The sequence below is a fragment of the Echinops telfairi genome, unplaced genomic scaffold (genome assembly GCF_000313985.2).
Source record: "Echinops telfairi isolate 266 unplaced genomic scaffold, ASM31398v2 ScPeMD7_28;HRSCAF=97, whole genome shotgun sequence".
Taxonomy (NCBI): domain Eukaryota; kingdom Metazoa; phylum Chordata; class Mammalia; order Afrosoricida; family Tenrecidae; genus Echinops; species Echinops telfairi.
This window is the reverse complement of record NW_022103925.1, coordinates 5,928,459-5,942,920: the sequence shown is the minus strand read 5'-3', so window position 1 is coordinate 5,942,920 and position 14,462 is coordinate 5,928,459.

The following is a 14,462-nucleotide window of genomic DNA, read 5'->3' as shown; positions in this document are numbered from 1 at the left end:
TGACAAAAGGCAAGAAACCTTTTGTTTAGAGAATGAATTATAAATTAATTCACTTTAAAGAAAAAGGGTCCACAGATATATACATATATATGTATATAACACATCTATACATATATATGTTACTATTCTCCTTTGAAAACAGCCTTGAAGAATCATTTTTTTCCAATTTAAATGGAGATAGAGATTTGTCTCTATCCATGCTTTAAGCCTAAGCAAATAAAAAGTAATTTTCACTTTCTTCAGACTGACCTGAAAGGGCACACAGTGTCCCCCCACAAAGTCTGATGTGTAAGAACATTAAAATGACTAAACTGATGGGACATACTTAATTGAAAGTTGATATATATATATATAAAAAGATCTTTTTTCAAGCTCACTAATTCGGCCTTCCATTGATCCATTCTACTTATTTACATGCTCAGCATTTTCTATTTCTAACAATTAGGTATTTTGTATGTTTTTAATTTTTTATATACTCTGTTTTTCTTGTAGTAATTAAGTTTTGTGTGTGTGTGTGTGTGTGTGTGTTTCTATTGATTTTGTTCACAACTGTCTCCGCCTTTCTCTCAGTCACTTGAAAAAGGTGAAATGGCCGGCTTTAGGGGTCGTTACCAGGGACTAGCAATACCATTTCTTCCGGAAAAACATTTTCTGGCTCTGTGTTTTGGTTATTTGTTTGAACCACTCGATCCTTTTTTACCCCCTTTGAACTGAAGTTGTGGTGCTGTTATAGTGCTTGTTGATTGGTGATGTATGTGGGTGAGATGTTAAGCACTCCCATTGTGTCTCCTGGGGGATGCGATGGAGAATGAGTGTGTGCACAGTTCTCTGTTCTTCACGTCGCCCTGTTGCAGGTAACATTGGCTGGTGAGGAGTGTGGAGTGACCTTTACCCTGCATGTTTAAAGGCAAGTGTGTTGATGTGTCTGTATCCTTAGGGCACACTTGCAGTCTACAATCAGGTGGGACAAGAAAGAATAAATGAAGAGAAAAATGGAAATAAATAACAGCAAGTAATTGGCAGCTCCTTCCTCGTAGGTTGGTTGTGAGAAGTCAGGTGATTGAGTGAGTTAGTCCTCACTGCAGTACCAGTGCTTATGCAGAGTTAACGTATATTACAGAGAGGGAAGGAAACTCTTGCTTGGGGGATGGGAAGGAGAGGAAAATCCGGGATCATGAAAAGGGTCTTCTTTAGAAACACAAGGCCACTGTATGATTGCCCACAGAGAGCTTGGTGGTGATTCTCGGGTTCTTGAGAGGTGCCTACTTTACTTGCCGTGACCACCAGCGAGCGTGGCTGACAACTTCATTAAGCCTACTTTGGAGAGCCTTTCTCCAGGATACAAATGGTTAACATGCTCGGCCTCAGATACTCTTGAAAGAAATGCCTGGCGACCTTTTTTTTAATTAGCTATGGAAAACTTTTGTGATCACAGATATGCTCTGACAAGCAGTTTGGGTCACCTTGATAGAAATTGATTTACTATTTATAGAGTGATTGCATACGTTGCTTTCTATTTACTATTTATAAGGTTATGGCAGCTATTACATTTCCTCTGATGGGTGCCTACCGAAGGATAGTGAGTTGGGGAGAAAAGATCTATCTCTTGTTAGTTTCCTTAGGATGGCTTTTCTGGTGTTTTTGTGAGAATAAAATGAGAGAGAATAATTAAACAGCCCTTAACATAGGATCTGGTGTGTGTTTTGTCTGTGAAATGTCAACTTGCTAATTCTTTAAAGAAAAAATATCGTCAATCTCAAGCATTTTAAAGGAAGATCACTTTTTTTAAATGAGAAATTCTTTGAAAGTAGATGGTGTTGTTATTTATTAGGTTTCATTGAAATAGTTGAGACTCAATAGAATGTAAATGTTTAGAAAATGAAGATGGCAACATATGGACAAATATGCTTGATACAATTGACATATGGATTATTATAAGAGCTGTAAGAGCCCCCAATAAAATGATCTTTAAATAAATAAATAAAATAGTTAAGACTCACAGCGGCCCCTTAGCACATCAGAAAAAAACACCACCTGGTTCGTCTCAGTCCTCACAATTATTGTTAGGGTTGACCTTATCGTTATCAGCCATTATGTCAATCTATCGCTTTACATAGTATAGCAACAAGGGAGACTGCGTTACAAATCTATGGAAACCAGCCATCTATTATCGAAGTTTGTTGAACTTTGGATAATTTTATCTAGAGGTTGCTTCTGGATGTTGTTCTTGTGTATGCTATTATCAGGCTGTTGTCTACCTCTGCTATGTCTCTGCCGTAAGAGCTCCCCTTCCAACAATGAGCAAACAACGCCATGGACAGGGAAGCAACTAGGGAATTAAAATCAAGGAGGATGGAGAGATCCTGGGGGTGTTGGAGCAATCTAATGGAGAGGAATTACTAAGAGGCAGAAGAAGAGTGAGTGTGATGGTGAGGCAGGAGGAAGGTAAAAAGAAACAGAGAATTGATCTAGGAAGCAAAGCTATGAATAGAGGTATAAGCATAGGTGTATGCATATGTAAATACATTCATAAAAATAGAGGCATTGGCCTATGTACAAATATTTATATGGCAATATACTGAGGTAGTTGATGGATTTGGGGGTCTCTGCTCATACGCTCCCTCAATTCAAGAACACTTTGTTCTAACAACTGGCATTCTGTGATGCTCACCTTCCCGGCACAATCGCTGTAGACAAAATGGGTGCATAAGCAAATGTAGTGAAGAAAGCACATGATACATGGCTATCAAACGATATAGAGTCTAGGGTTATAAAGGCTTGAAGGTAAACAGAGCCATCTAACAGAGAAGCAACAAGCCCCTATGGAAGAAGCACAGCAGCCTATGTGATCATCAGGTGTCATCGGGACCAGGTAACAGGCATCAGAAGACCCATAACAAACAAACCATATTGTTGAGAACAAGGGGGTTCAGAGCAGAGACCCAAAGCCATCTGTAGACAATGGGACATCCCCTCCCCGAGGGGTCACAGGAAAGGGATGAGTCAACCAGGGCGCAGTAAAGCTCCAATGAAACACGCAATATTCCCCTGGTTCCTTGAAGCTTCCTCACCTCCCACTATCATGACCCCAGTGCTGCCTTTCACTGCGGTTCAGACTGGAGCATGTGCACAGGTACAGATAGAGATAAGAGCTCACAACACATGTAACCCAGGACCAGGAATGGGAATAGCAATACCAGAACACCCCACCAGGGGGACGAACAACAGAAATCATGGGGAAAGGGAGACAGCGATTAGTGTTAAGATATGAAAATAATAATCATTTATCATTTATCAAGAGGTCACGAGGAGAGGAACGGAAAAAAGAGGAGCTGATTCCAAGGACTCAATAGACAGTAATGTCTACAAAATAGTGATGGCAGCATATGTACAAATACACCTGATACAATTGATGTATGGATTGTTATGAGTTGTAACAGCCCCCAATAAAATGATCTTTTAATTAAAAAAAATTTTTAAGAGAGGCCTTTTGACCCCTTAGTGGTGCTCAAAGATGGGGGTATTGAGAACACAGGCCCGGATGAACCCCTCACCTACCTCATTGGAACCTGTCGTGCAATTTTCCACTCATTGAGAAAATGCTAGAGACCTTACAGCTAGACTTTGTCCAAGACTTGGTAATAAAATCTACCTGGGAAGTGGACATCCTGGGCAGTGTTGCCCCTTACCTGGGCCAGATGGTTAATCTGAGAGAACTCTCTAGAGCCATCATTCATTGCTGGTTGCCTCGGGATGAGGAATGAGAGGCGGGGGACCTCTTTGTCCAATTCACCTCTCAGTTTGCCCCTCTGCACCTGCTCAAGGAGCGCGTCGTGGAGTCTATCCACTGCCTGCAATGGCTGCTGGGAACAGGTGCCCAAGTACCTGAAGACCCCCTTGGAAGCCCTCTGGATAACCAGTTTACCACTCTTGATATCTAACAGGGACTACCTGTCCGTGTGTCCCAGCACCAGCCAACTAAAATCCACGTGTTTGAGGACTACTTTAGATCCTGAAAACATTCCGCTCATGAGATCCTCAGGCTCCCCGCAGGACCAAGGCTTGGGTGGATGTGGGTTCAGTAACTACCTCCTCTTTTCCCTTCTGCCTGCCCTGGGCCAGGGCTCCCAGCTCCGATCCTTCAGCTTCTATGGAAACTTGCTGTCTATGGCCGACCTGGGGAAACTAGTGAGGCACGTCCTCCTGCTCAGCAAACTTACCTTCCTGGAGCCTCCAGTGCCTTTGCTTGTCACCTGGACAACACGGATGCTCCCCACCAGAGGACTCTTCTTTTTCGTCTGGACAAGCTAAGAGAAATAATGCGGGAGTCAGGCAGGCAGCCCAAGGAGATGGCCAGCCACAGAGACTCCAATAGAGGGTATGACTTAATTGTCCACTTGTAGGTCTGATGTGATGATCCTTCATGCAGTGATGTGAAACCTAACACCTGCTGGTCCTCAGTGTCCCAGTGGTGCTTGGGGGCATCTAACCCCTTAGCACAGTGGTTCTCAACTTTCCTAATGCCGCGACCCTTTCATACAGTTCCTCATGTTGTGGTGACCCCCAACCATAAAATTATTTTCATTGCTACTTCATGACTGTAATTTTGCTACTGTTATGAATCTTCATGTAAATATCTGATATGTAGGATGTATTTTCATTTTTACAAATTGAACGTAATTAAAGCATAGTGATTAATCACAAAAACAATATGTAATTATATATTGGGAAATATTTATTTCTAATTACAAATAAATGAAACTTTGTCTTGAAGCATGGTGTAGCATGGATAACAGTCTTAATACAACAACAGTAAACTAATCTGTGTTTTCTGATGGTCTTAGGCAACCCCTGTGAAAAGGTCAGTCGACCCTCAAAGGTGTCACAGGTTGAGAACCGCTGCCTTAGAAGGTGAAGGAATACATTTCTGATGTGCTCCTTCCTAGCTGAGACACCAACAAGTCCCTTAACATTCTGGCGTCTCAGTTGCAAACATCTGATAAACGTCTCTATTGTGTCACCTTCCTCACAGGGTGGCTGTGGAGGGAGAGCGGGAACTGCTCGCTGCAGAGAACACGTGGGTTTAACAGGCAGATTAAACATGTGGACGTGTTGATGAGCTATATGAGAGGACATTTTTGTCTGGGGGAAAGGAAGGGAGAAGGGAGAAGAAAATGTGGAATTGACAGGGAAAGGGTCTTCCTAAGAAGACACTGACTTGGCTGTGGGGCTCTTGGTGACGGTCGCTAGAGCAGCTCTGGGAGCTGTGTGCCTGGTTTAATGGCTATTGAGCTGAGTGGCTTCCTGGAAGTGGCCATCTGTGACATCACTGGCAACCTAATTTAATGTTTGGCATGCCGGGCTATCTGATTTTTTAAAACCAGCCACTGAAAACCTTCTGCAGCCCAGATCTGCTCGGACCAACAGGGGGTCCCCTGGAGTTAATGCCAACTTGATGGCAAGGGGCTTTATGGACAAGGTTATTGCGTTCATTAGCTTTCCTCCTTTGTTAGCCCACGAAAGCATAGCAAGTTGGGGGGCGGGGGAGCTGTAGCTATGCTCTGTTTCCTCAGTGTGTGCTCCTGGCACCGTAGGCAGGAAACAGGTGGAGAGAATGAAGACCGTGCCCAGCCTGGATGAGGCCTCTCGCTACGTGGCTTCCCAGTGGGCTGGTTAAAGCAAGGGCAGCAATTCCCAACCACCTGCCGCCCCTTGGGAGACAAATGGTGATCTCTACTCTCTTAACGAGTGACGTATCCGCAGGGCCGGGACAGTCCTCGCCTGCCATATCGGGTCCTGTGAGTCGGGACTGACTCAATGGCAATGAATGGGCTGAAGATAGAAAAACTCACTACCCTGAAGTCAATGCTGACTCGTCACCACCTGAGAACGCAGGGGAGAGCGTTCCTGTTGGTTTCTGAGACCTGTCCTATAACTCTGTCTTTTTAAAAATCATTTTATTGGGGACTCTTACAACTCTTATCACAATTCATCCATCCATCCATTGTGACGAGCGCATTTGTACATATGTTGCCATCATCCTTTACAAAACATTGTCTTTCTACTTGAGCCCTTGGTATCAGCTCATTTTTCCCTTCTCCCCCACCTTCCCTCCCTCATGAACCCTTGATCATTTATAAATTATTATTTTTTCATGTCTTACACCGACTGCTGTCTCCCTTCACCCACTCTTCTATTGTTCATTCCCCTGGTGGGGTTGGGGGTGTTAATACGTCAATCATTGTGATCAGTTGCCCTTTTCTCCCCTCTCCCTTCCCCTTCCACTCCTGTCTCACTACTCTCATTATTGGTCCTGAGGGGGTTATCTGTCCTGGATTCCCTGTGTTGTGGGCTCTTATCTGTACCAGTGAACATGCTCTGATCCAGGGAGAGAGTGGAACACATCCTGGACCTCCATGCCCCAAGGATGATATTCCTGTTCAGAGCAGCCAGTGCACAGAAAGGACCATAGGGCCAGCCCCACTGTGAGACATGATGTTCCTCACTGGCCCATAGCACTATGGGTGGGGGCAACACAAGAGACAGTGCAAGAATTGTGGGCAATCTGACCCCGCCACATGGGAGCAAAACACTAAGGCCATGCAACAGAGCAGTAAGGGGAGCAAAGCAATGAAGTCCAAAAGTAGACTTTGGGGCCAGGGTCTGGCACCCCATCAGACTCGACCAGAACATACTCCTAAAGGTCAACAAACAGACCTGGAACTACTTATAGGCTTTTCATTTTTGTTGTTGTTGACTATGCAGGTAGACTAGGTTACCATAGACATGTTCTGGGAAAACCAGTGCCCTTTGCTCCAGCCTCACCTCACACTATGTTCATACAGTCATTAGTGAAGCTTCAATTCATTACTTCTTTCACCTAGCAATCCCTCTGTGAGAGTGTACTGAGATGGAGCCCCTTACTGTAGCCCTGAGGGCTGTGGGTGAGCTCTCATTCATATAGAGGTGGTAGGATCTCCGGTTGGTCAATCATCAAGTGCTTGGCTGCTAACCACAGGATAGGCAACTGGAACCCACCAGCTGCATTCGGGTGAAGAGATGTGGCTGGCTGTTTCACAAGAGCGTACTGAAGGGCCAAATACGGCACTCAAGTGTCAGTTACTGTGTGAGTCCAGGTAGACTAGAGAAACAAATCCACAGAAACTCCTATGTGTATAGGAAAGAGTTTTATACACAAGAACAATTAAATATTGAGAAAACATCCCAGCCCAGCCCAGATCAAGTACATAAGTCCAATAGTAGCCCATCTGTCTGATACCAATCTATAAAGTCTTCTTCAGACTCACGAGGTCCATGCAATGACGCCAAATGCAGGATGATCACAGGCCAGTGGGTACAAAGTCTTTGGGATTCAGTAGAAGTATCTCAGTGCAGGCAGGAGTTTCCATGTGGCTCCTCCAGTTCCCAGGGACTGGGGTCTCTCAGCATAGTGACATCTGTTTTGTCAGTAGAATGTCTCTCAGGGAGTGAATAGAGAGTCTCTCCATCTCCAAGAAGGAAAAACCAGATTTCCCAGAATTCTCAGGAAAAAGCCATGCCCACACAGAAGCCTCATTGGCTATGACCCAATTGACAGACTAGACTCCACCCCTTCACTCTTAATCCTCTCAGGTCCCAAATTGACACCAGATTATGTAACTACCACAGTTGCCAACCCCTGCTGTAGACAATGGTCGGAGAAAGACTTAATCAATCCACATGGGGATTCTGCCAGTGCATTTTGGGCTCTCACTGTCAAGAGAGGGAGGTCTTCTGAGTCACTCCACTACCTTACATGGATTCTAATTTTGATTTGGGGGTGAGCTTTCTCTGCCTCCTATATTAATCATCCCCATAAAGGCAACTAGCGATGATAGTTTTCAGTCTACTTCATGGCTTTAGGATAGAGCCTCTCACTGGAAATGGACTGTTGTGGTTACGACTCCCTGACGCGAGTGAAGCATGTTGTCCATTTGCTGACATGAAAATAGCCGAGTAAAACCCACGTGCTTCATTTAATAGCTTTATTTGGCATATACTTCACATACCATTTAATTTATTCATTCAATCATATCAGGGAGATTTGATCAATTACCACCACAACCAGTTTCAGAACATTTTCTTATTCATTGTTGTTAGCTCTCCATTTCCCCTAGCCCTCCCCTGCCCCGTCCCTATTCAGCGACCATCTCTATAGATCTACCTAACCTGGACTTAATTAAGGAAAATCACACAAAATACAAACAAGAAAACGTAAACAAACAAACAAAACAGCAAACAATGACTAGAAAAACATAGAAAACCTTCGATCAAAGAGAAAGCAGAAAATATTAAAAGTTTAATCAACTTTAAAATGAGTAAAAAGGGAGTTCAAATGATACGGTATTACATTTTACCCTAACTGCATCTACCATAATCGACTTTATAATACTCTGTCTGATAGTAAAGTTATTCACATCCTTCAACTATGCTCAGAGGGAATTCACCAGAGGCTTAATCCATGTGGGGCTCCTGTATTTGGGTTTGGGGCTTCCACTGTCATCCATAGAATCCTGAAAACAGTGTTCACAATTTATGCTCAGATACCATTCCCTTCTTCCAATTTGGGTTTTATTATATAATCCTTGGATCACATAGGCTGTTGTGCTTCTACCATGTCATTTTGTGGTTATCTTCAATTATTTGCATAGCAATAGTGAAAAGTTACAGATTGGCTAATAAAACCTCAAAGTTACTAATATCATGTTGATTCGACAAACTAGCATCTTATTGGAAAGAGTAGAATTTCCCGTTGGGTTTCAAAGACTGTAAATCCTTACAGGAATACAAAACCTCATCTTTCTCCTGTGGAGAGGCCCGTAGCTTTGAACTTCTGACCTTGAGATTCATAGCCCAACTCAGAAACCATTATGAAACCAGTGTATCCTCTATAAAAACTCTTAAGGGAAGGAATCCTTGGCAGCCTCACATCCATGTTAGAACTCTCAAGGGCAATATTAAGATAGTATTTATTTCATGTAATAATTTTTGTTCAAAAGGATTACAGACACACTTAATAAATATTCAACAGTGAAGATGTTTAATAAAATGTCCAGATGCATAGAATTTGGAGAGGCTTCGAGGAGCTCTGGGAAGGGAATGCAATCACATTTGGTTCCATTGTGCGTTGCAAGGGCTGAGCTGGCTATAAATTGAATTTTGAGGGTGACGCTGTGTTGAGCTATTGGTGCCCCTGCTCCACATCATGTATCGCTTCCTCTCTGTCAAATTGTGGGCATTCTCATAATATTCTAACCCAGCGGTTCTCAACTTGTGGGTCATGATCCCTTTGGGGATTGAGCAACCTTTTCACAGGGGTCGTCCAATTCATCACAGTAGCAAAATTACAGTGATGAAGTAGAAACAAAAATAATTTTATGGTTGGGGGTCACCACAATATGAGGACATTTATTAAAGGGTCACAGCATTAGGAAGGTTGAGAACCACTGCTCTAACCTTTTTCACCATGCTAGACTATAATACTGTGTAAAATAACTCTAATATACACTGACAACCCAAAAGCTTCATGCAATTTGCTTCCTTGAAATATTTCTTTTATCCCTCTGGTGCTGAACTAGAAAGCAATTACTTCCAGGTATGCCTTCACTCCTAGATCTAAGATCACTAAGTCAAGAAGTCCAACTCACCCAATTCCAATCATTTCCTGAAAATCCATAAACCCACAGCTAGGATAAGACCCAGAAAACACAACAAATCTGTCTTGGAAGAAGTACAAACAGAATGTTCCTTAGAGGCACAAGGGGCATGACATTGTCTCATGTGCTTCAGACATGTAACCAGGAGAGGCCAGTCTCTGGAAAAGACATCCTTTTTGGTAAAGTAAAAGGTCAGCACAAAAGAGGAACCCACACAGCTGATCGATTAACAAGTGGCTCTCACGTGGACTGAGACAACAATGACTGTGAGGATGGCGCAGGGCTGGGCAGTGTTTCAGTCTCTTGTTCTTAGCGATATTATGTCTTGGAAATGGCTCAATGGCCCCAACAACAGCAATAGCAGGATAAGGCAAGGACATTGGGGAATTAATTAACATCAATGGGACAACTGCCAGGTCTTCAGCCAGTTGTTGTGTACATATTCCCTCTCATTACCCGGAGGAAAAGAACTAACCCGTTTCAAAAATCAAATCAACACAAAGTTGGAGGTTCTGGAGTGTTAACATCTCCACACACACTGAGGACGTTAAGTTGCAAGTTTTGCATTCCTACCCAGCTGTGTCTGTCCCTCGGTCATGGCTCTCTCTGCCCTGTGTGTAAGCAGCTTTGGTTGGGTAATGGTTATAGTGCTCAGCTTCTATCCCAAAGGTGTGGTTCACATCCATCAGCAGCACTGTGAAAGAAAAGTCCTGGTGATGGAATCCCATATACAGTACAACCTACAGCCCTTTGAGGCAGTTCTCCCCCGTGAGTCAGAAGCAGATGCAACATTTTCTCCCAGTTTACCTCATTGCAAAACCAAACTCACATGGGGGGAGGGAGACAGAGGTCCGTGTGAGAGATGAAAATCATAACAACGTACAATCTATCAGGGGATTCTGAGGGTTGTGGGGAGGGAGGGGTGGTAAAGAGCTGATATCAAGAGGCCAATAGAAAGTAAATGTCTAGAAAAGAATGAGGGCAACATATGTACAAACATTCCTGATTCAATTGAAGTACAGATTGTGATAAAGAGTTGGACGAGCCCCCAATAAAATGATTTAAAAACCAAACAAACTCACTGCATCCAGTTGAATCTGTGGTTTCTGAGAGTGTAACTCTTTATGGGAATCGAAGCCGCCTCTTTCTCCTTCGAAGACGCTGTTGGTTTCAAACTGCTGACTGTGCAGCTGGGCGCCCAAAATGTAACAAATATACCACCAGGGATTTCACCGAGGAAGTTAAGTTGAAGTTTGCATTCAAACCTAGATGTGTCTGTTCGTGTAGGGTCGGACTCTTCCCTGGATCCTGGCTCTGCCCTTTGTGTAAGCAGCTTTGGTGGTGCAATGGCGATCGGACTCAGCTGCTTGCTATTGAGTCATGGCTGACTCATAGCAAGCCCCTGCGGGACTGGGATGCTATAAGTGTTTACGGGAGTAGAAAGCCCAGTCTTTTTCCTGTACAGCTGCAGGTGGTTTCCAACTGCTAATCCTGTGGATCAAAGTCCAACGCGTAACCACTACAGCACCGGGGATTGTGTACATCCCACAGATAGTGCACAATTAACCAGCATTCCGTCTCTTTTCCTCCCGATACCTTATCTCCTCAGTGCCTTCCTGCTGGAAAGTATCCCAACTCAGAAAGCTAATGTTGGTTACAAACAAATCTTTCTCTGCAGCCACGTGCCAAAAAAAGATAGTCAGAAGCTACGGTAAACCCTGAAACAAAAGAAATTGGCTCAAGGAACAACAGTTTGCCGGAAAGATGTCACCCGACCAACTTGGACAGCATCAAACTGGTTGTGTTAGTCTGGGTACTTTAGAGAAACAAATCCACAGAAACTCATGTATAAGTTTTATATAAAAGTTTATATAAAGTAAGTTTTATATAAAGGTTAAGTGCACATCAAGAAAACATCCCAACCCAGTGTTTCCCAAGTCCACAAGTCCAACATTAACCCATATGTCCGACACCAATCCACAAAGTCTTCCTCCATCTCACAAAACACATGCAATGACGCCGACTGCAGGAAGAAAGCCGAATCAGTGAGCGTGTAAGCATCTCAGCGCTGGCAGGGGTCTCCACATGGCTGCTCGAGCTCCCAGGGCTGCATCGGGGTAAGTCCATGTGGCTTCTCCTCAGGGATGTCTGGCAGGAAGTGATCTTTGCCAGCTGGAGCAAAGAAATGGTTAAGGCAGCTACACCCTATTCTGACCATCAGAGAGCAAGAGACCTGAGAACAAAAAAGGTGAGGCTCACTGAGCCGTTTATCCCTCCACCCTTCAATTAACCCCACATGTGTTTCTCGGCCAGGTTGACACAATAAACTAACTCACCGGTAGTCAGACAAGTTCCTTCATAACATATTCATAATTCCCTCAAATGAAAGAACGGAACAGAACATTTAAAGCCCGTCTCAAGAAGACAAAGCAGAGTGCCGCCATGAAATGTGCAGAGACCTGGAGTTAGAGAGCTAAAAAGGAAGAACATGTTCAGAATACCCCATGCTGAAAGAACTGAGGGAAAAATCAAACTATGAGTTAAAAGACGGAAGGTTTAAATGGGCAAAATATTGAGTGATTCAGGAATTGTCAAAAGAAGATTCAAGGAATATAGAGAGTCACTATCCAAAAGAAGGAAAAAGGAAAAAATGGGCCAATGTTCAACCACTGCAAGAGGGATCTTATAACAAAGAACTGATAGTGATGAATGAAGATATTTGAGCTGCACTAGAGGCATTAGTAAAATATGAGGCTCCAAGAATTGATGGAATGCCAACTGAAATGCTTTAACAAGATGATTAAGTACTGGAAGCACTCACTTGTCTAGATAAAGAAATTTAGATGACAGTTACTGGAACCCAACTAGAAGAGAGTGGTGCTTGCGCCCATTTCAAAGTGCAAAGAAATTATTGAATAGTATCATTCATTTCCGGTGCAAGTAAAATTGTGTTGAAGATGATTCAACAATGGTTGCAGCAGTAGATTGACAGGTTGCTGCCAGAGGTTCAGGCCAGATTCAGAAGAGGACTTGGAACAAGGGATGTCATTGCTGATGTCACAGAGACATTGACTCAAAGCAGAGAATATCAGAAAGTGTTTACTTGTGCTTTATTGACTCTGCTAAGACATTTGACTGTGTGGAGCATAACGAAGTATGGATAACATCGACAAGAATGGGAATTCCAGAACACTTCCTTGTTGTCCTGTGGAACTTGTTCTTGGATCAAGAAGCAGTTGTGGTAACAGAACAGGAGAATACTGCATGGGTTATAATCAAGAAAAGTGTGTGTCAGGGTTGTATCCACTGACCAACTTATTCAATCTGTGTGCTGAGCAAATCATCAGAGACTGGATTATATGAAGAATGTGACCCAGGGTTGGAGGAAAGCTTATTAACAAGCTGAGATATGATGTATGCAGACGGCACAGCCTTGCTTGAAGTATCAAGGATTGTAGCCTTCATCATGGATTACAACTGAATATAAGAAAACCTAAATCCTCACCACTGAACCAGTAGCTAACATCATGATAAATGGAAAAAATATTGAAATTGTCAAGGATTTCATGTACTTGAATGCACAATCAAGATCTATGGAAGCAATAATCAAGAGATCATTGCTTTGGTTAAGTTTGTTGTCCAAACCCCTTTGAAGTGCTGTGAAGCGAGGGTGTTATTCTGAGACTAAGATGTGCCTGATCCAACCCAGGACCTTTTCAAAATGAGAAAGACTGAAGAAAACCGAAGTATTTGAACGTTGGTACTAGTGAAGACTATTGAAAGTACGGTGAACTGCTAAAAGAACAAACAAATCTGTCATGGAAGACGTGCTACTAGAATGCTCCTTGGAAGCAGGATGGTGAGACTCTTTCTTCCAAACTTGGGACATGTTGTCAGGAGAGACCAGTCCCTGGAACAGGACACCATGCTCGGTGCAGCGGAGGAGCAGCGAAAAGGAGGAGGCCCCTAAGGAGATGGGTTGACAAGAGCCTCGAGCATAAGGACAATTATAAGGACGGTGTAAGACTGAGCTGTGTTTTGTTCTGTTGTACATGGGGTTGCTGGGTTGAAACCGCCTTGATCACACCTCACAGCAGCTCGAGTTCACCATTTAGGAGGTATTAGCCTCGCCTCGGTGTCAACACGGTCCCACGTTCGAGTGAGTTGGCTGATGTGTTTATTAATGGGCAGGATTAATAAAGTAGGGGGTATGTTGAGTCACTGACTGCCTCTCCCAACTTCTCGCTTTGGATTATTGGGATGTTTCCTGCCTCTTGTATGGTCCATGAAGCAACATCACATGATTGTTTTTCATCTAGTTATGGTTTTAGAAGAAGCCCTTGTGGTAAAGTGAGTTATTCATTGGGCTCCCAACCTCCAGGTTCTCCCAGCTGTTGCTTTGCAGGAGAAAGAGGAGGCTCTCTCTTCCTGGAAAAAGCCTCTTCTCAGAAACGCACACGGACAGTTCTCCCTTGCTTGTCCTGTGTTGGAATTAAGTCGGTGGCAGAGAGTTTATTTGGGTTTTTGTTTGTTTTTTCTTTTTCTTTTTGCTACAAGATACTGAATCAGCTATTGAGCAACCATGATAATCATGAAAATTTTAAATGCATCTAATTTGAAGTTGGTCTATATTTTAAAACAGTCAGAAACAAAATCTGATATCTTTTTTTTTAATCAATTTATTGGGGCTCATACAATTCATCACAATACATAGATCAATTGTGTAAAGCACATCTATACATTTGTTTCCCTCATCATTCCCAAAAT